We start from the raw sequence: 20,446 nt of genomic DNA, 5'->3' as shown, positions 1-20,446 counted from the left end.
AGAATCATTTAAGCACTGTTTAAAAAGTCCAGATTTTTTTCCTGTGGAGATTATAATGATAACTGAGGGGAGGGAGGGCTGGGAGAATGTGGCCTGGGCTGTTGGGCTCAGCCTCAGTGCTTGTGTCCTTCCCAGTGCTGGCAGGAGGGAGATGGATGCCTGGGTCCTTCTTGCAGAAGCTTGGTTGTGCTCTTTTCCCACGTGCTTCTGGGGACTTGAGCCTTGTGGGAGGAAAATGGAATGCTTAAAATAAAGAGTTCAGACTGACGCTAGCCAGCCCCCCTGTGCTTTGGCTTTGCAAGAGGCAAAGCCCAGGGAGGAAATGTTTGGGACTGAGTGTCCTCTGCCCCAGGCCACCCCTCTGCTCAGTGCCAGGGATGCCTGGGGATGTGGGATTGAAAATGGGCCCTCATGGAAGGAGTAGATTGCCTGGGGTGCTGGTGCAGCGATGTCTCAGGCAGCACAGGGCAGGCAGGATGGGAATGACAGTGAGAGGGAGAGGAGGGCCATGGCCTTTGTTGGGTAAAGCAATATAACAAAATGCAGACTAGAGAAGGGGCATTTAATGGCATTTGCCTAGGGCAGCTCGCTGCTACCAGACTGACAGGCTGATGGGTGCTGCCACATTTGCATAATAGCACCACTAATAAAGGCCTTGAGGTCCCTGCTGATTGCTCCTCCATCGCCCACTGCACACAGCCCTTGCTTTGGGCTCATCCTCCTCTCTGTGGCTGTGACCCACTTTTCACTTTCTAAACCCGATTTTATTTGTCATTTGTGGAGTAGCCCAGCCCAGCTCTGCGAGGAAGCCTTGTCAGTTCCTATATGGTGTTCCTGCATGGCCAGTGGCTGGGACCACAGCCCACTGCTGTGTCCCTGCCTGGGCCATGCCCTGGCACGTCTGAGCTGCCACTTTCCCAGTTTGGGTCTTCCAGTGATGCTGTCGCACTCACTAACTTTTCCCCCTTCCTTTTCTTGGCAGTGTTTTGAAAGTTAAAATAAAGGAAAACAGAGAAAAAAGGGAAATATTCACTTCTTGCTTGACATTAATTCCCTGATTCTAATCTTCATTCATGTTTCCAGTTCTGTCCCTTGCTTTTGTGTCACACCTTTCCCGCGCCTGGTGGATGAAGAAGCTCCAGCACAGCCACTGTGTGTGGAGATTGACTAGCGAGTCACAGACCCAGCTGGCTGAGCCATGCCTCCTGCCCCCAGCTAACAGCTATTTTGGAGACAGAAATGCGCTACAGCTCGCACTAGTGATTGACTTCTGACTTCTTTCTGACTCCTTAGAGCAATGCTGGACAAAAAATTAGTTGTATTTGCAAGATTCAGAATAGGATGTGATTTGCAAGTGGTCGTGTCTCTATCACATTTGAGTATCTTTGGTACTTTCAACAAAATAAAAAGCATAAATTTCCCACTTTGATGTAAACAAAAAGGTTTGCTAAGAAAAGCTGTTGTTTTTCATGAATGTTGCATTCTCTTATCAGTTTATACTGAAGTGGCTTAGAAGGCATGATGGGACTTATTAGTCATGGGCATAATGTTTTGGTCAGCTTTCGGCTTACAGGGAGTCACAAATGTATGTGTGCATTTGTATGTGTGCATTCAGACCTTTGCTGTGTCACTGGATTCCTGGTGATATGCCTAAGCTCTAACAGCTGGTCACAGTGGTAGAAAGCTCCAAACTGAGAAGCAGGGTTGAGCTCTCCAACTTTAACCCTGTGGGGACTGCAGGTGGGCAGTGTTATGAGATATCTTAAGAGTTTTATTTGCAGCTTAAATATGTAGCTTAAATACAGCACTGCCCCCTCCCCCCCCCCGCCTTTTGCACCCTTTCCCCAGCCCAGATAATGAAAGGTGCACCAGTAAGGTTTCATAATTTAATTTCTTAGCTTGTATCAACTTCAGGTGCTAAGTGGATAATTCATTGTTATCATTAAGAGCATAACTGAAGTTGATTCCACTGTGCTGACCGCAATTTTATTTTTCAGCCCTGAGGTTTGACCAAATGTTTGTTTCAGGTGGATTCTCCTATCCCGTTTAAGTACTCTTCAGCTTTATTTTGTATGGCTGTTCCAACTGGTTGTTGTTAGCCTGAAATCAAACCTAAATATTGAAGCAGGTTGAACAATAATGTCTGGAGGTTGCATTGGTATAAAAATGGTTCACCTTGGGAAATTCATATCTATATCTAGCTCCCTGTACTCTTTAAGAGCTTATGGGTCTGAGTCAGCCTCGTGTTTATTTTGCAGCATTGCTTTGGGTAGAGCTGCTGCTGTTTTTTCACTGATGTGTGAGATCAGAGCGTGCCTTGTGGAGTTTAACTCTTTGCACTCACAGCAATAAGCTGTGAAAGCTTTGTGAGCCGATTTTCAGCCAAGTGATATTTGCTGCTCTCATTTTTCCCCTGCCTTTTTATCAGGGCAGCAGAGGGAACTTGAACCTCTGGAGAGATGGCAGTGAAAGCTCAGAAGGAGCCCAGGCTTGACAGTGTAGCCTTTTTATCAAACAGGCTTGGATGAATCCACACATTTATGCAAATTTTATTCAGTTTTGACCCAGTGCAAGGTTTTGCTTCAGCAGAAAAATAAACCCTTTAAATCTCATCAGCTTGGATGTTTTAACAGTGCTAATGCACACAAACCTGTAAGTTGTGTTGAGTCTGCCCACAGTTCCCTCCTCTCCCAGAAGCCTGGCTGAGAGAAATGTGCAGAGTACACTAGCACAGTGAAAGTTGAGAGTTTCTGCAATGTATTTGAGGATGTTACTATCTTAACTGGACACTTCCCCACCCCCACTCACCATTTTATATTATTTCTAACATCTGTGTTCTAAAGGAAGACTGAAAAGTTTCTTTGTCTGGCAGTATAGAAATACCTGGATTCAGATGATTATGAATTTAATTTGCTGGCCCTTAAATACTTGCCTTCGCTAACACTGCACTCTAGTGACTTGCACCATTGTGATTGCTGTGCTCGCTCTTATCTTCCAGATTTGTGTGCCCCTAGATATTGCTTGTTCAGCTGTTGCTGTTCAGCTTAGCTTTTCAAATTCTGGTTGCCTGTCCATGCTCCAGCCCTCTGCTCACAGCAGAGGCTGAGCTCCTGCAGCTTTTTTCTGTCCCTCTTGCCCCTGTCTGAGAGAGCTGTGAATCTACCTGTGCTGAATGTGTGGCATTGATGGCAAAACTGCTAATGCCACTTAAGTCCAACTTTGGCAGTGATGGAGAAGTAATAACTGAAGAGTTACACTGTGGGTGCTGGACAGAGCATCCTTTAGTGATGTGAAATGCATTTCTGACTTGGCTGGAAGATGCTATTATTAGCTCTCGTACATTTGCAAAGGGCTGTGTGGTTTGTTAGCTTTCTTGTGGTGTTGGTTTTGAATAACTTCACATCAGTTTAAAGCTTAGGATATTGAGAGAATATAAAGGGAAATACTGGAAATGTGACAGTCAGTCAGGTAGCATATGGAAATAAAGATTGACAGGAAAAGAGGTCATAGCCATCAACACTATTTTAGCAATGTGCAGAGATAAATCCAGAATCCATGTTGCAAAACTGTTCCTTTAATTGGAAAATGGAGAATTTCTTGGCACAGTAGTTGAAGTGTTGGAAGTATAGGGTATGTAAAGAGAAATGGTATTTTTCTTTTTTATACACTCTTCTGTGGGCTAGCAAATGTGAAATACGATTACTTATGACTTCTGTTCATTTAAAAGGACACTTCATTACCAGTTTTATGGCTTAAGTTTCCAAAGTTAAATTCTTTATTTGTATAGCTGAGATTAGATTAAATTTGATATTCACACTTAACACAATTGGTAAATTTGGATCTCTGTTCTTAATAGTCAAAGAATCACAGACTGGCTGAGGTGGGAAGGCACCTCTGAAGGCTGTCTAGTCCGAGTCTCTGCTCAGAGCAGGGCGAGTGAGAGCAGGTTGCTCACAGCCATGAGCAGTTGAACTTGGAACATTTGCATGCAGGGAGATTTCATAATCTCTCTGGGTAACCTGTGCCAGTGCCTGACCACCCGCATGGTGGAAAAGTGATTGTGTGGTTTTTTTCTTACATTTAAAAAGAGTTTCCTGTATTTCAAATTGTTCCCATTGTGTCTTTGCCATAATAATATTCCTCATGTAAATAATTTGTATTCATCCTTTTGTTAAATTATATTGGCTTATTCATCGTTCTAATTTCCTGAAAAAATTAGAATTTTTATTTTTTTTTTCATAAGGAATGGAGCTGAATCAGGGCAGAAATATTTTTTTTTTCCCAGAAATCAAAATGGCAAGTTAGGTCTTCAAAAACTAGTATATATAATTGAATAAGAACTCTCATCACTTTCTGTCTGCCTCCCCCTACCCCCATTTTTATATGTGAGAAGGTTGTTGATCCTCCACCACCCCATTAAGGGTTATATTTATGAGCAAATAATATTTTATAAGATCTTTCTTATAAGTTGCCTCTTCAGTGGATGTATTATGTCATAAAATTTATTAGATACAATATCAGATTTCTGATTTTTTAAGAGTGTCATAAAAAATAAAACTTCAGTGGGGAAAAAAGGCAGTAACAGCAGTAAGATCTGAAGCTTCTTTCCCCACTTTCCTCTTCCTTAATTAACTTAAAATTGCACTGGACAATCCTCAAGTAATGTGCAAAAGTGGCATTTAATAGAAATTATTAAGAAACTTTCAGCTGTCCTCTGGGAATATGCCTTAGTGCTTCTGTGTTCTTAAGGCAGCCAAAAATATCCCCAGTAATTCTCAAACTCTTTTGGCAGATGAAGGCAGAATGACTGGTTTTACAACAATCAAGATCAGATGGTGGCAGATCTATCATACACTTTTCTATATTAAGAAATATGTACACTGGGAAATAAGCCGTGATCATACGTTCCTTCTCTTTCCATCAATTTGTTGCTAGCAAGTTACTGTTAGCATTGGCGTCTGTGAAAAATGGAAGACAGTGAGAGTTCAAATCAGTTGTGCTCTACGTGCTTTTTATTTCAAGAATTCTTAGTGTGGTATCACAGCTGTCTCAGGAAAAAAAAAAATAATTTTCTCTTTCATCTAATATTGAGAAACTGTCAGACACACTTTGATACTTCCATAGCTTGAAACAGCGGTGACCACAAAGACAAAATACACCTTTTCTGCTAGGTCTTTGTATTTTCCAGTGAGAGGTGAGCTTATACTGTTGGCAAGAGAGACCGCCTTTGTTCTGCTAAGATGTATCATTCTAGCTGTGGATGAGTCTTGGGAAACAAAAGCATTTAATTTGCTATCCCAACCAAGTGATCTTGTGAGAAACTACAGCTAAAACCACAAAGCATTTCTGCTGCATTTGCAGGAACAACCTTGGCTCTTTTTGTATCTGTCTGTTTCTTTTGAGGACTTCCTACACCTTTCTTCATAATTTTGTTTTCCTAAGGGTTTTGTTCTTAAGAGTTACTTTTACATTTTTCTTGTAGTTATCTTCAAGCAGTTTTCCAGTCCACGAGAAGGACTTGTAAAGTTGCTTCTGTATAAGCTTCAAGTAAGCCTGGTACATGCCCGTAAAATTGTAATTCCATTCATGCTGAAAATGCAAAATGTTCTCTTGTCAGGGTGTGCACTCAGTCTTGCTGAATGGTTGCCACCATCACAGTGATTTAAGTCATCTCCTGTTCAAGGATGTAGTTTTGCCAGCTAAAATGGACAGTAGTATCTGCATCCAATCTTAAATCAGGACAACCCTTATTTTCCTTCATTGTGTTGAGTCAGACTGCATGTCTAGTCAGGCATCCTCTAGTCAAAGATAAATGAATCGGCTCAGATCTGAAAACTCTGACTGAGGAGTCATACTAGTCTCAGTTCCTTTAGGTAGTTTGTTCCACAGCTACAACTCAAAGCTTGACTTTTGGCCTGTCTGTCTTGTTTACTGGTCTACATGCAAAATAAGAAAAGGATTTAAAAGTTCCATTTCCTTTAGTTAGAGGTTTGTAATATAAGCTATAATTACTTTCCTCTGTTATAAAGAACCCAGGTCTGGATTCAGGAAGCAGGGATGCTGCGAGAGCCCAGAAGGTCGATGGTTTGTTATAATTATTCGGGAGTCTGTTGATGGGAATGCCTGCCCTGGTGTTCCCAGCATCTGGCCTGTGTCAGGCTGAGAGGGAAGCTCCATTCGTTTTTTCTCTTTTTTTTTTTTTCCCTTCTGATCCAGAGGATAGCAGCAGGAGGATACCTCCCTGGCTCCCAGCCAGACCCCAGAGCGGTGCTGCTTTCCTCTGGGTTTCCCCACGCGGTTTGTGCCTTCGCTCTGCCATCTCCTTAGCAACTCGGAGCACACCAGCAGCACTCAGCCACACGGCCCCCGGGAGCTGCAGCGCTATTTGTAGGCAGCTGAGCCTGGATGAAAATTTCCAGAATGCTCTGGTAAGGCCTCTATGGGCACAAAAAACTTAAGGGTCCTGCAAAAGGATCTGGTTTGGCGCCTTATCTCAAAGTCCTGCTCTTCCCAGGATGCTCAACCTTTGCAGTAAAGCTCACTCACTCTGATACATAGCGAGGGTTTGCTGTTTACATAGCTGCTTGTTAACATTTCAGGAATCATGTTCCCTGTAACCCAGGTTAGGAAGTGAAATGCAGGTGCAAAAACAACAGCCTGGGGTAATATCATGTTGTAACAGGCAAAGTGTCAAGGATGAAGCCATGTCTATGATGTTTTAGATTTTTTTATTTCAGGGATATGGCTTAGTGAAATCTTAGAAAACAGGAGAGGAAAATAATTTTATGAGCTTTGTGGTTAGGTTTGGTTTTTTTTAATTATGTTTCTTCAGGCTGAATTCTACATCAAAACCAAGATTTAATCACTGGTTATATTGCTTACTGTTGTTCTGCGAAGGTTTATTGATTCAAGCATTTCCCTTAGTCATGTGTCTGAGAAATTAAATAAAGAATGTGTGGTGGTTCTAAGAACAACTCCAAGTATTAAAGAAATAAATCATAATCAATTAAAATGGGTTTGTTGATCACCTTGAGTGGGACACCTATTTTCATGAACTTTTCATGTATACTGAACTGAAACTGTGACACACCCCTGAACAATTTAGTATTTATTGGGAGATAATACTTTTTAAGTGAAATCTGATGAGCTTTGTTGAAGTCCTGAAGTTACTGTATATCTGGTTGTATGGCAAATTTGTATTTTTTTTCTTGACAAAATCATAATTAAAGACTTCCACGGGGTAGTGAGTTTTTTCTTGTCTTTAATCCTTGTATCTGGAGCTCATACAACAGTGTAGGAGAATTTTGTGTCCTGATCCTAGGGCATCCCTCCCAGATTTCCCAACCTGTATTCCCTGCAAAGGACTGCTAATGGGAATAGCCTTGGTGGAAATGTCACTCCACTTTTGAAATACTCTTCGACGTCTCAGAGTCATTACTGGAATTGTTCTCCTGGACATCATGGGGAGAAGATAATGCCTGTCTTAGACTGGAGGAACAAGGAAAGTCCAAAGCAACATTTCACCTACTCCACTTGGTAGGAATGTATGAATTACGTGCTTTTGTGTGTGCTTCTACATGCAAGGATAACATGGTGAGCTGAAGATGTGTGCTGTATAGGCAGGCTGATTGACAGCCCAGCTGGTGCAGATCAGTAATTGGAAATTCATTGCACATAAATCTTCTAATACTTACCATGAGACATGGGAAGGAGAATATCTGAGCTCTAAAGGAGTTAACTCTTTCAGGGCCATCTCTGAAGATGTCCAGCTTTCCAACTAGCAAGACTGTTCAATTATTTCTCTTTAAATCCTTCATTTCTTGTTGTAGCAAGGAGAGTGCTGGTGGAGGAAAAAGCCACCACCATGTGCTTCAATTTATAGCATTTAGGTGAACAGCCATAAATGTTTAATATTTATTTCTTTTACAAGTGCAGCTTCAGATTGTCTTGGAAAAGTCATCTTTGTATTTGGTGGTGAACACATTTTTGCCTCTACAAAATGCATCTTGCACATGTTGCCTGCCAATTTCATGTCTGATTTACCTGATTTGTGTCTCCACATTGGTGGGCTTATTGTATGTTTGTCCATGTGCCAGCAGACTCTGCAACTGTATTTTAAGAGGTCTGTTCATGTCTAAATATTTATATTCTTTTCCATGAGGCTGAGACTGATTGTATGTGCTAGCAACTTCATCCTTGCCCCCCCTTCTTCCCCCAGTCCAAGTGTGTGGTTTTGGTGCGTTTTCCTTCTCGCTTGATTTCAACACTCTGGTGATTTCCACAATACAGTTTTGAATGTATAATTGGTTTCTGGTGACCACATTTTTTCTCATTTATTTTGGACTGCCTCTTCTGTTACACACATATTTGTCTCTTCGTTAATGTCAATGTGAATTACAGATGAGAGGCTAAGTGTGGATAAATTAGTAGCTACACGAAACGGAAGGCGGCATTTAACTTGGTGAATTATTTGTGTGGGCACAGGACAGCTAATGAATACCTGAGGATCTGAACAAAACAGGCAGTGCCAGCATGCAGGGCTCCACTGTCAGCACAGTTCACTGCGTGGTGGCTGTGGAAGATGGGCTCCATGGGGGGCAGTGCATCCCTGCTGGGTTTTAAGGCCCACTCTTCTGGCAAGTGCTGTGGGTAGGTGGAAGTGCTGGTTGTGGTTTTGGAGCCAAAAGTTGTGCTTGCCTCTAAGGAGCAGTTGTCTGTGTGCAGTAAATAGAAGATTGAATAGTTTGCATCTCAGTCCATAATGTATTGAGACTTCTCTTGACCCTTAAAATGGTGTAAAACAGTCCAGAATGGTGTTTCTTGCTGTAAAAATACTATGCTTGGATGAAAGCCTTTCTTCAAGATGGGCCATGTTCTCTGCTTCACTGCCTGTGGTAACACTTTATTCACTTATGTCGGGAGAAAACCTTTTGTCTTCAGCTGAACAACTTCTGCTTTGCTTGCGGTGCCCTACAGAAACATTACAAGAGGTTTCCTTAAAGGGAAGCACTTGGCTATTTTCTGAGCTCACTTTCAAAGTACTCTGAATTAATTATAAATGAGTAAAGCTGTCTGGCTCTTGATTACACAATTGCCTATCCTGGATTCCCTCTAATGAAATGTAAGCTGGTCCAATCGCAGTAAAACGGGAGATACCTTCTCTCCCTCCCTGTCTTATGATCTGAGCTATTCTCAGATCTACTGTTCTGATTTTTTTTTTTAGGCGTAAATTCTGCCAGCCTTCCATTTCCTCCCCTCTCTCCTTGCTACCTGATTTTTATTAGTCTTTTCTTCTGGCTGCACTTAGGCCCATACCCTGTTATAATTTCCATTGAAATGGGTATGGGCCTTCTTCTCATTCAGTCTCCATTGAAAGTAGTTAACATGCAGTGATACAGTGGCTTTTTGCACTGAACTAGCACAATGCATTTTATTTATTTAAAGGATTCTAAGTGCCTATAGTGTCTAAGTGTTTGACAAACACATAAAAATACACAGAAGTCAAGCACTTAGCTGCCCCAAGAGGATGGGTTTCCCTCTGTGTCTGCCAGGAACATCCATAAACCCTATTATTCATGTACCACGTAGCTTAGTAACAATTAAACTGAAGTCTTTGCTTTCTATGTAGTGAACCCTGACCTGTTGTCTCCATTGTTTGCCACAACCTGAACCTCAAAGGATATGCTGTATTTTATCCCATTTCTCTTCTTCTTCCCTCATTTTTATAGTGCTGGGTATTATGGGCTGCAGTTCTGACTTTAGTCACATTTTCACTTGGTTTACCACCTTCAGATGGGGTGGGAGATTGCTCAATGCAAGTGACATGGACGTCCTTTACTCCGACATTTTTATTTTCTGTAAAACATCAGAAGTTAAGGAGCTGTGAAGTCTTGGTTTGGACTGTAATAACAGTGTATAAGCTAAAGACCCCAGCCTGAGTTCTGGGGTGGAGGTCATTGAATCCAATTGAATCACTGCACTCATGGTGGAGATGGTGCTCCTCTGTCTTCTTCTCATTCAGTCTCTTGGCCTGGGTGTCCAGCACTGCCTTTGACCTTTCTACTTGTTGAGGAAGGATGAGTTCAAAATGAGTTAGGTAAGTGACAACCAGGGCAACGTAATGTATTCACCCCTGCTCCTCTCCCCTCTTCCTTGTGTTGGTTTAGGGAGTTGAAGACAGGCTATGAAAATGGATGAAGCTGTGAGTTTTCTTCTCATGACAATACTGTAGAATCTACGGAAAATGGATTCTTCTGGGCTTTGTTTTCTCATCTTTGCTGGAGAGAGAAAACCAAGAGTTCGGAGGTCCTCCTGAGGCTGGCTGAGGTTTGCCTTGAAAAGTAGACTGAGTTGCCATCCTCCCTGCCTTTGGGATTTGAATCCCACGTTGATGAATGCTGTTTAGTCCCAGAATTACCAGAGGGCTGATACATACCTATTACTGTGCCATCCTTGGAGTCATGTACATTGAAACTAAGTTGAAAGGGGAGATCTGACCCTTTATTATTTTATCTTTTTACTGGGATGTTCTCTCTTCTACCGATCCACCAAGGTTAGACCATCTGCCTTTTTCTTACAGGGTGCTGCATTTTTTCATTTGCTCACTTCCAGCTGCCTTTGCCAGGACCTCTAGCCCTGAAGCTGCTTTTGTGAAGTATCCACAACCTTCAGGACTCATTCCCAAACTGGTGCTTGATTTGATAAAGGCATCAGCCCTGAGAGTTTTAACCTTCAGCAACCATAGCAACCAGCCTCGTATCCTTTGAGGAAGTAGTCCTGAACACAAGTAACTTTAAAGACCCATGCACTTTGCTTCAGAAGACCTCCCCAAAATGGATGGAAATTGTGACTTGATGACATTTAGGAAATAGGGCAGAACTTGTAGAACATTTGTTCTGAGAATGACAGAAACTGTCAAAATTGTAAGACAATTACACTAATGCAACCTCTCTTAATAAAGGGGACATCAGTCTGGCTATGCTGGAAGCCTGTTAGAAATAGATGGTTTTTCAGAGTGATATCTCTATTTTCTCTTTCTTCCTCTCTAAATGGTAACTGAGACCTATATAGGTAAAACCACAGAATATGAGGCATTTCTGGGGGAGGGTGGGCAGGGGAAGAGGAGAAAGGAGTGGGAAAGAGCTTTGGTGAGAAAAGCTTTACCAAACCAGTGGACAACCATCAGAGGAGAAAATTTTATTTTTACCTATTAATCTGGAACTAACATGCTTGAGCTCCAGCTTGACCTTCAGGGATGTCCATCAAATGGGAGGGTGAGCTCAGTAGTAATCACCCTATCGTGGTGTGCCTGGAGATCCCCCACAAATTATCTTTCCAGAATATTCCAGGAGACTCTCAGAGGAGGTGTCCACATAAAACATGGAGTGGTTTTGACTACTCTGGTGCAAGTCATATCCTGAAAATATGCTGATGAAGGTTTTGACTGCTTGACCACAGTGACAGGGTGGTGGTGGTGGGATGTGCCAACACACTTCGAGTTCTCTTGAGCTGGCTTGCAAAAGGTGCTTAGAAAAGTTGCTGCTAAAATAAAACTGGAGAAGGAGTAAAGGATGCGAGCTTGCAGTGAGCAGGAGACATATCCTAGGCGTTTGCAATCTCTTGCCAAATTTATCCATCTCTTTTCCCACATTCTCTCTCCATTTCTGAGGAATGATGCTTAGCAGTTACTTTCTGTCTTTGAAGGTAATAGATGTGAGCATCTGTGATGTGGCAGAGTTTTTCATTTGAACTGTTATTAGCATGTGTTAGAGACATATATTCAAGCAAAGTGACACTTAAATATATTCCCATGTTGTATGCCAATATCCTATAGAAAGGCCTGATGTATCAGTAACCAAAATTAGCAATGGAACCATACTATCATATAATCTTCTCAGTGAAATCACAGACCACTACATAGCAATTTTCTTAGGTACTTGTAATGCTCTTATGCATACTTATTTTCCCTTCCCACTATCCCACGTAGTTGCTTCTTCAGTAGACTTTGGCTGCTATGTCCTAACCATCACTGCAGGCTCTTTTGGCTCTGTTAAGATACAAGTCTCTCTCTGCTTTTGAGCCAGTTCTGTCCCTAAGCTGCCAAGCTGTAGCGGTGGGGGAAGGTTTCCTTGCTGCAGAGAAGGAATCAAAGTGTGGTAACTCAGTCTGAATTGGGAGAAGCGATTGGAAGTGTTGTACAAAAAAACTGCCTGAGAAGAGCCCTGTCCTGTGTTCGTGCTCAGAGTGAGCATGGAATAGGGATAGGGATGAGACATACATCATGGAACCCTAAACTCCTGGTAGGATCGACTGCATGAAGCTGGCAGCAGCATCACCCCAGGCTGACTTGGTGGGGCAGGCAGATGCCCCAGGAGCTGTACTGCACTACCTGTAGCTGCCTTAGGACCAACCAAGCACAGCTGAATAGTATGAATTTCTTCCAATGTTATTTTTAATTTTGTTTTCATTTCACTTCGTTCTAGAAGGAGCTCCATCTTCCCTAGTAAATTACAGATCTTTCTCATGCTAGAGTCAGAAGCATGAGAAATGTGCCAGCTACTTTAACCAAGCTTGCCTGAGTGGTTGTGTCTGCCATGAAGCCACAGTAACAGATGCTTTGTCGTGGTATGGTCACTGGGCAGAGCTGGTTGGACCCTGATTAGATTTATGTAGTCTGTGCTGATACTTGTAGCTTCACTGTTGTGAACAGCAGTGCTTTTGAGTCTTGTTTAAAAATTAGGTTAGGTTTGCTTCTCTGTGCTGCAGTCAGATTTTGGGTGCAGTGTCATTTACCACCCTGCTCATGCAGAGCAAGAGCATCTCTGGTGGGAATGGTAGGAAATAATGATTGTTTTCTAAGTTTGCATTCTATCGTATTTTGTAGGCCCTTTTCAGGAGGGTATGTTTTGCAGACTCATTGAATAAGGACTTTAAAAATATGAAAATTAGAACCAGTCAAGATTGTTTGGTCACTTGAAATAAAGTGCCTTTAGACAGTTTGTTAGCGTCATGAGGATGTAAAGAAGAGTTCCCAATTACCAGTTCACCAAAGCACAGTTGATTTGGCATAGACTACAGTGAGCCCCTCATGCCTACCTGGGTGGTATGAACACCTTCTGAAGAGCTGGGGATGGGAGGGATGCCCTGGGCCATGCAGCTCCATTTGGGATTGCTGGACCTCTGTGGTGGATGCCTTTGGGGAGGTAATCACCCAACCCCACAGACTGGCAGCTGCACATTACTGAAACTCAATTTTTAAATAGGAAATTGGCCTTTTATCTTTGATACTTGCTACATAATGGTGCAGAGCATTAGTCAGCTGAACCTCACCATGGTTTACTGCCTGGCTGTAAATTGTAATTGGCTGACTAACCTTCTCTGATGTTAAGTGCCTTAAAAGTTTTTCCTTTGTTTTAGTTTAGGTTTAGTTTCTGGCTTTATGTGTTCTCTCTGTTTATTCTGATACTAAAATGTAATTAGAAATTAAAAAGAACAAAGCAAACCTCCAACCCTACTGATATACATTAACATGAATCATCATCTATTGAAAGTGTGTTTAATCCAGAGCTCTGCAACCTGATATACATCCCCTTCATTTGGTAAATATTTAAGATATGTGCAGACATTTTTTCACATTCTTGAGCAAAGACCGTATCACCACGTGTTCAGCCTTGTTTCTGTTTTTGAGTATTGATGTTATGAAGCTGAGGTGTGTTAAATGTTTTCTCTTTTGTAATTTCTAATATCTATTGTACTATTATGAAAACAGATACAAAGAAAGAGAGAAAAGCCTACCAATTTATTTCCCTTTTAATAATCAAAATGCGTATATTAGAAAGAAAGTGTAAGCAACTTTAAATAGTGCCAAAGGCTGTAGTCTTTGAGAACAGTTGAATTGAGAGGTTTATGTAATGAACAGAGTTGATGATGCCTGTAATAAAGTAGATTAGCTGTTAGAAATTCTGTTACACCATTTATCTTTACTTAGTTAATCTTCCATGCTTGCAATTTTGGTCATATGTGCTTGCGGGGTACCCAGATAGATTGTGGTTGTCCAAAAAAGAAGGCACATTTTGGATGTCCAAAATGCTGGCACTTCCCAGGGTAGTTTCCAAAGGAGACAAAGAGAAATTTTCATAGCTTTTCCTCTGTATCACATAGTATTGCCCCCTTAGCAATCATCAGTTCCTGCCCTCAGGTAGTAATACTGACTTCTTTCTCTTTTGGTAGCAACTCTTTTTCTTTGATGCATCTTTCCATCTTGGATTTTTGCTAGGTATTCCTTACAGCTTACATGGAATTGCCTTTCAAGTGAATAAAACAAATTCTGAGCACAGTGCTGCTTCTTCCCAATAATTCTAGGCTAAATATGTGGATTCTGTTTGTGTGATTATCAGGGCCCCGTGTCTGATGGTGGCAGCAGTGGTGGCTGTGGGTGGGGTGATGCTGATCTGCGAGGGCTGTTCCTGTCAGGTGGGGTGTGCAGAGGCTGTCTGGGGTGAACAAGGCAGCACAGGCAGCTCACCAGGATGTCTGTGAATGGCAGATTCTTTTTAGAAGCCTCTTGCCCGGGTCAGGACCACAGCACATCCCTCTTTCCCTGCCTCCAGCAACAGAAGGGCTTGTTTTGTTGACAGCCAGGGACTGGGACCTTCACTGTGGCATTCAAGATCTTTTACTTTAAGAGGACATTGACCAATAACTTGGTCTGATCCTGGCACACTGGCTCATTTTGAGAAATGTTCTCTATCCCTTTTTCGTCACACAGAAGAGATGTCCATTCACTGAATTCCCCACTGGCTTGAAGTGTCCTACCTAACAGGGACTATAACTCTTACTGTCGAACAATCTTTAAATTATTTTGTAATAAAATAGTGTGGATTTTTATTTGCAATAAAACTTGATAGTGAATACACATGCAGAATTTTTAAGAGGCACAGGTGTTCCTGTAATACCATGAATAGTGCTGTGATTCAAACTTGAGTAGTCTAGAATGGTGTTGGTATTTTTTAAGGAACAAAGCTTTACTTTAAAAATATGTCAAATTCAGTTGATTGTATTTGAAAGAAGAGCAGTCTTGACAAATAAGGGACTTGAAAAGCCTGGAATCAGTTTCCTGCTATTCTCCAACACATTTTGTATCTCCTTGGGGAGGCAATTTAGGCTTTCAGTCATCAAATCATCATTTCCAGAATCAGGATAATAAAGACATTCTTAGAGCCTGGGAGTGTTGGGATGACAGACCAACTGATGGATCATTTATGGGTTCCAAGAGCCCTTATGTGCCCCTTTGTGGCTGTAAACATCAACCTTTCCCAAAATGCAGCTACCCACTGCATCTCCATAGCCAGTGTAGATTATATCCGTACCAAAGTGTTTTTTTTCTGTAAGCAATTTGATTGCCAGGGGGAGTGTATGTATGTGTTCATTCACTCTGATGTTGTCCCAAAGCAGTTGCAAAGTGATTTGATCCCCTTGTTGAGAGAAGCGTTTTGTACAAGGCTTAGGCCACTTCTAGGGGCACTTTAACCAATTAGCATTGCCCCTAATTCAGGGTAGGGGACTGAAAGAGAAATGTCATTTTGCCAGTTCTGACCATCACGTTGGTATTGCCAGTGATCTCTCTATCACATTTCAAATCCAGTTTGCCATGCTGTGGTGCTGGATCACTAACAACTGTGAAGCATGGTGTTCTACATAAATTCCTGTGATTTCCAGTGGAGGTTTTTTATTTTCCTCTCTTTCAGATTGTCACCCGGTGTTGTCCTGCTTAGTGCCATGTTAATCAGGGGCCTTCTTCCCTGACCCTTTCTGCTCAAAAAAACCCCTGTCAGCTAAAGGATATTTGTGAAGTGCAGCATCTTCACCACAAATGGAGGTGCAAGTGCATGATCCTGGAATTACCATAGCTCAAGAAACATGCCTTCATGTCTATAAGAAGTATAGCTGCACTCTTTTGGATCTTACCATGTAAATAAACCTTTGATTTGTGATATTTCTTGGGATAGTTGACCACTTCTTGTGATTTCTGCATGCCCCACGTTTATCTAACTATCAAGGATGTTACTTGACATGGTAAAGAATTTGTAACAAATGATGTGATACTTGGATCTACTCTTGGAGTCACTAAGAGAAATTTGTCCTGCTGGTGGGTTTTTTCCCCTCTGTTAGCTAGAGGGAGAATCATAACCTTAACAGTATTTAATTGGAGGCCTTTTGAGTTAATTAATTTAACTCTTCACTGCCTTTGATCGCATGGTTTTATGAGTATTTTTAATTGATCTTATTTGTATGGAAATGTAATCTAACATTAATTTAACAAGATGGATTCAAATCACTGGTCAACCCAGCTGCTCAATCAAGGATATTGCTCAGTGCTATTTTTCGGGTTTAATTTGAAGATTATGGCCACCCCAGAAACAAAAAAGGAAAAGCAACTACTGGTGCTGAAATCCTGTAATTGTAGGCAGTTTCACTGATGGATACTCTTAGCTTGGAATTGTACTGGCCACAGCAAATAAATATGGCTTTCTTTCCTTTCCACTGAGTTTTACAAATACAAGTAGAAATACGGAAAGGGAAAGGGGACCGCTTAACCTGTGAATTTCAGTCCAGTTGGATTTAAGCAAACCACCCATTTATTTTTAGATTAATGGCTTGCAGGCAGACTCTATCAGTTGTGGACTGTATTGTATTAATTTGCAACTGCAAGAGTTAATGCTAGTAATTGCTTTTCCTCTATAGAGAGAGCCTGTAGTATGTTGTTTTTACATGGCAATCTGTGATTGATAGATCAGGGAAAACAGGACCAAAGAAGGTTACTGCCTCCCAACAACTTCCCTCTTCAAATGAAAATAATTTGCAATTTGTAGGATGCCTTGCCACACGTGCTTCAGGAACGAAGCAGTAAACACACTAGGCTGCATTCCCTTAAAGCACTGAACCTCTTACTGCCTTTCTTTCACCAAACCAAACAAGTCGTGTTGTTGGGAGTCCATTGAAAACAAGTGTGCTGGCGAAACAGTCCCCAGACCCCTTCAGCAAACTTCCTGTACGGTCAGGCAGCGGACCTGATGAAAGAGCCTGTTTGTGAACCTTTGGATTCCTTCCATTGATTTGTAAATCCACTTTATTAAAGTACTGCCGAAGCTAGTGAAATGAGCAGCCGAGGGCTCCCATCAAGTTCCTAACAAATATCTGATGCAGCTTGGATCACTGGTACTGGCACATGCTTTTGAAATCGCTTTTTTTTCTGCTGCGTTGGATCGTTTCGAGACTGGGGGAGTAGAGACGTAGGAGGAAAAATGCAGTCTCCATCAGCCACACATTATATGGCTGCTTTATTTTTCAATGCTGCTAAAAGTCCTCTTATTTAATATCGATCATACCAAGGAGCCAGCAAAGTACAGTGTTAATTGGGTCCACTGGAATTCTTGTCCCCTGGGAGAGAGAGCTTCCTAGGCAGGGAGGGCGGAGGGAAGGAGGGAGGGAGGGAGAGGAGGAGGGAGGCAGGCAGGGAGGAGGGGACCCACTGTGCGCAGCATAAAATGTAAGTGCACTAGACATCAAGGCTTCTGCTTGCATCGCTGGGAAGCAGTCGCGGCGGTTCCCACCCGCCCCCCTTTCAGAAATTAGCCAACTATTTTTGTTCTTTTTTTTTTTTTTTTTTTTAATTCTTTTAGTCTGGTAGTTGTTCTTGAATTAGCAGCTCCTTTCTTTTATTTTTCTTTGCTTTTTCTCCCCCCCCCCCCCCCCCCCATTTGCGGAGGGAGCTTTTTTTATTGAATTGTTTTCCTCTCCTTTCTGCAAAGCTGCAAAAGCTCTGCTTTGAAAACTGCTGCCCCAGAGTGCAGTTGCTTAGCTGTCCTGTCAGCATTGTTCTAATGCTCATTCCATATGTATGTCACATAGGAGCAGTACCCTCCTCCTCTCCCTTCCCCCCAACCATGCATTTGATTTTTTCCCCCTAAAGACTGATTTTTTTTTTATTTTTCCAAAGGAGCTTGCAAACAGGGAAATTCAAACTGAATGTCTCTGTGCTGTGGTTACTTATATAGCCAAGACCACATTTCTCTTAGAAAAAGTGTTTGCTCTGTTCCTTCTTTTCCCTGCTCTCTCTTTTTCTTCCCTATAAGCACAAAGGCTTTAAAAACTAAGATCTATAGTTCCTTTTGCCTCTTTTTTTTTTTTTGCGTTACCGTGACAGCATGTATCTCTGCTGCTGAAGAATGAAGCAGGCAGGCTGGAGGTTTTTTATGTTCAGTGCTTTTGGGACCACTAAAAAGAAGTCTGCAGAGAAATACGTACAGCAGCTGTGCCAACTGAGTTTCTCATGACTGTTATCTGTCACTTACTCTGACTAAAAGGTAAGGGGTTCTTTAGTATTTTTGTTAAAGTCTTTGTGCATTGTTTTTGTGCTGTCATTTGACATGTGCAACTCCGTGGCTCAGGAGGGAGGTGGGTTGTGAAGATTTTTGTGTTAAGGTATTATAGGTCACACAAGCAAAGCTCTTTGCATCCAGAGGAGAAAAAAAGATCTTGTTTCTTGGAATTGTTTCTCTTTTCATCTCAAATGGTTTCTCTAGCTTGGCTTGCTACTGATTGAGACATAAAGCTGGGGCATTATCGCTGCTGCTTATCTTTTCTGGTGCTCTTTCTGTACCTGGGGAGCACACGCACCCAGTTAGTGTGTGTGTGTGTGTGTGCAGATGTGGGGTAAGGCATAGCCCTGGTGCATGACAAATACTTGGCACCATGCACATTCCCCTCTCCAACTGTAACTAAATGTCTTCAAGCACCCTTCTCAAGGTAAGAATGCCTTAGTTCAGCACACTGCAGCTTATGCCTGTTTAAAATTATTACTTGGATTACAGTGCATACTGTGGAAAGTTATTAGTTTCCACAGAGACCAGTTTAATTGGGGGGTATGTGTGCAGCGGTTCTGTTTTGTGCTTTCCACACACTGCTTGTGGGGGAGTATGAAATGTTATTTTCTTCTTAATTCTTGGGAAGGGTGAAGTTTACACTGTCTGTTAGGCATAGCAAATGAAGTTATAGCTGAAATCGATTAAAGCTGTGAAGAAGCATAGCCTTACAAGGCTCTTCAAGTTAGCCTGAGAGTCAGAAGATACTTTATTAAAATATTTTTTTGCTCTGCATTGTAATATGCAGAATTGTAAGCAGGAAGGCATCTTCACCAAGAAGAATTAGCAGTGAATGATGCCTGGACTGGATCGTTATGTTATTTATGTGTTAGAAACCTGTTTAATCCACAATCTTGGTGCGCACTGCTTTTTTTGTGTGTGTGTCTGCTGGATACATCTCTCAACAGCCTCTTAGTTCAAGAGGGCATTGTTTTATAAAATGTGTTAATGTGTTTGTGCTTTGCAGGCAGGCAGAAGTGCTCTCTGTAACTGTCCCCTTAGCTGTGACACGGCCCATTATTTGTCATTTTGGAAAGGGCTGATTTTAGGGCTTGCTTTGCTTTCTTTCAGTTATTTGTGTTCTTACTTCTTAGCTGTTATTTCTCTGCATGGAAAATGCATCTTATGTGTGCTCATTTCTCATGCTTTGGAATCATAAGTGGCTGAGACAGTTGAGCAACCTGATTTAGTGGTGTCGCTTTACCAGGAATGTTGCATTGCTTATTTGAATAACCAGGAATACCACCAAATATGTAATTACTTTGAGAACAGTCTAAAAATACAAAGTGTGAAGGAAGAGAGAAAAGTCCTGTCTGCAGGCATTCATTTCTTTCTGTACTGTGGCTGTTTATAAATATTGTTTCAAAATCAGGTATTTCCTAACACATGCTTTGTGACTCTTATTTTCCCATTATTGTTGCATTATATCAGCACTGAGAAAACAGTCATTTAGATAACACGTTTTCATTGATATCCTTTTTATAACATAGAAAGCAGTATAAGAAGCAGTAATAAGTTAAATTGGCATCTGCTAATTATGCTGAATACAGATTGTGAGCTCTTCAAGTCGTCCCTTGCCTTAATGCTGTTAGCATATTTTAGCACTGGCAACCAAATGAAAGAAACTGGAATGTTCCTGCTTGAGGTTTTTTTTTAGGAAAAAAAATAGGACTTGTGAAGAAGTGTGAAGTTAATGTTTCTGTGCTGGTTGTGAACAGAACATCATACACAGTTTGGTAGCACTTGGTGGAATTGTGATCCCTGAGAAACGGACCTGCTTGATGTTCACTAGAATTAAATTTGACCCTTGGAGACAAAACCATTGTTGTCTGATATAAAATTTAGTCTTAGGGCAGGAAAAGTTTGAGAGTTTTGTTGTCACCAAATGCATGATTCTTTTGGATGCCTAAGAGAGACGATTAAAAATATAACTCTCCTGAACTTAGTTGTGGCTCTTCCTACTGTGTATCAGTTTGGCTCACCTCCTGTCAAAACTGGCAGCCTTGTGCTTCGCTGGGAGCGGG

The 20,446-nt window shown here is 41.6% G+C and overlaps 1 protein-coding gene across 10 annotated transcripts in view; it reads left to right on the top strand.

Moving 5' to 3' along the window:
- The window catches only part of FAT3 (FAT atypical cadherin 3), a 399,017-nt gene that overhangs the window by 47,818 nt on the left and 330,753 nt on the right, over window positions 1–20,446 (top strand). The window contains exon 1 of one of the 10 annotated variants that reach the window (XM_039718444.1): window positions 17,954–18,365. The exons of 8 other annotated variants lie outside the window; for them this stretch is intronic. The gene's annotated coding sequence lies outside the window, so the exon portion shown is untranslated. Of the gene's footprint in view, window positions 1–17,953; window positions 18,366–20,446 lie in introns of those variants that run through there. One more of the 10 variants, XM_039718451.1, reaches the window with a different exon arrangement.

This window comes from Passer montanus, unplaced genomic scaffold, assembly GCF_014805655.1.
Source record: "Passer montanus isolate IOZ18808 unplaced genomic scaffold, ASM1480565v1 scaffold4, whole genome shotgun sequence".
NCBI classification, from domain to species: domain Eukaryota; kingdom Metazoa; phylum Chordata; class Aves; order Passeriformes; family Passeridae; genus Passer; species Passer montanus.
Note: the sequence above shows the minus strand (reverse complement) of the source record. Positions and strands in the feature narration are given on the sequence as shown.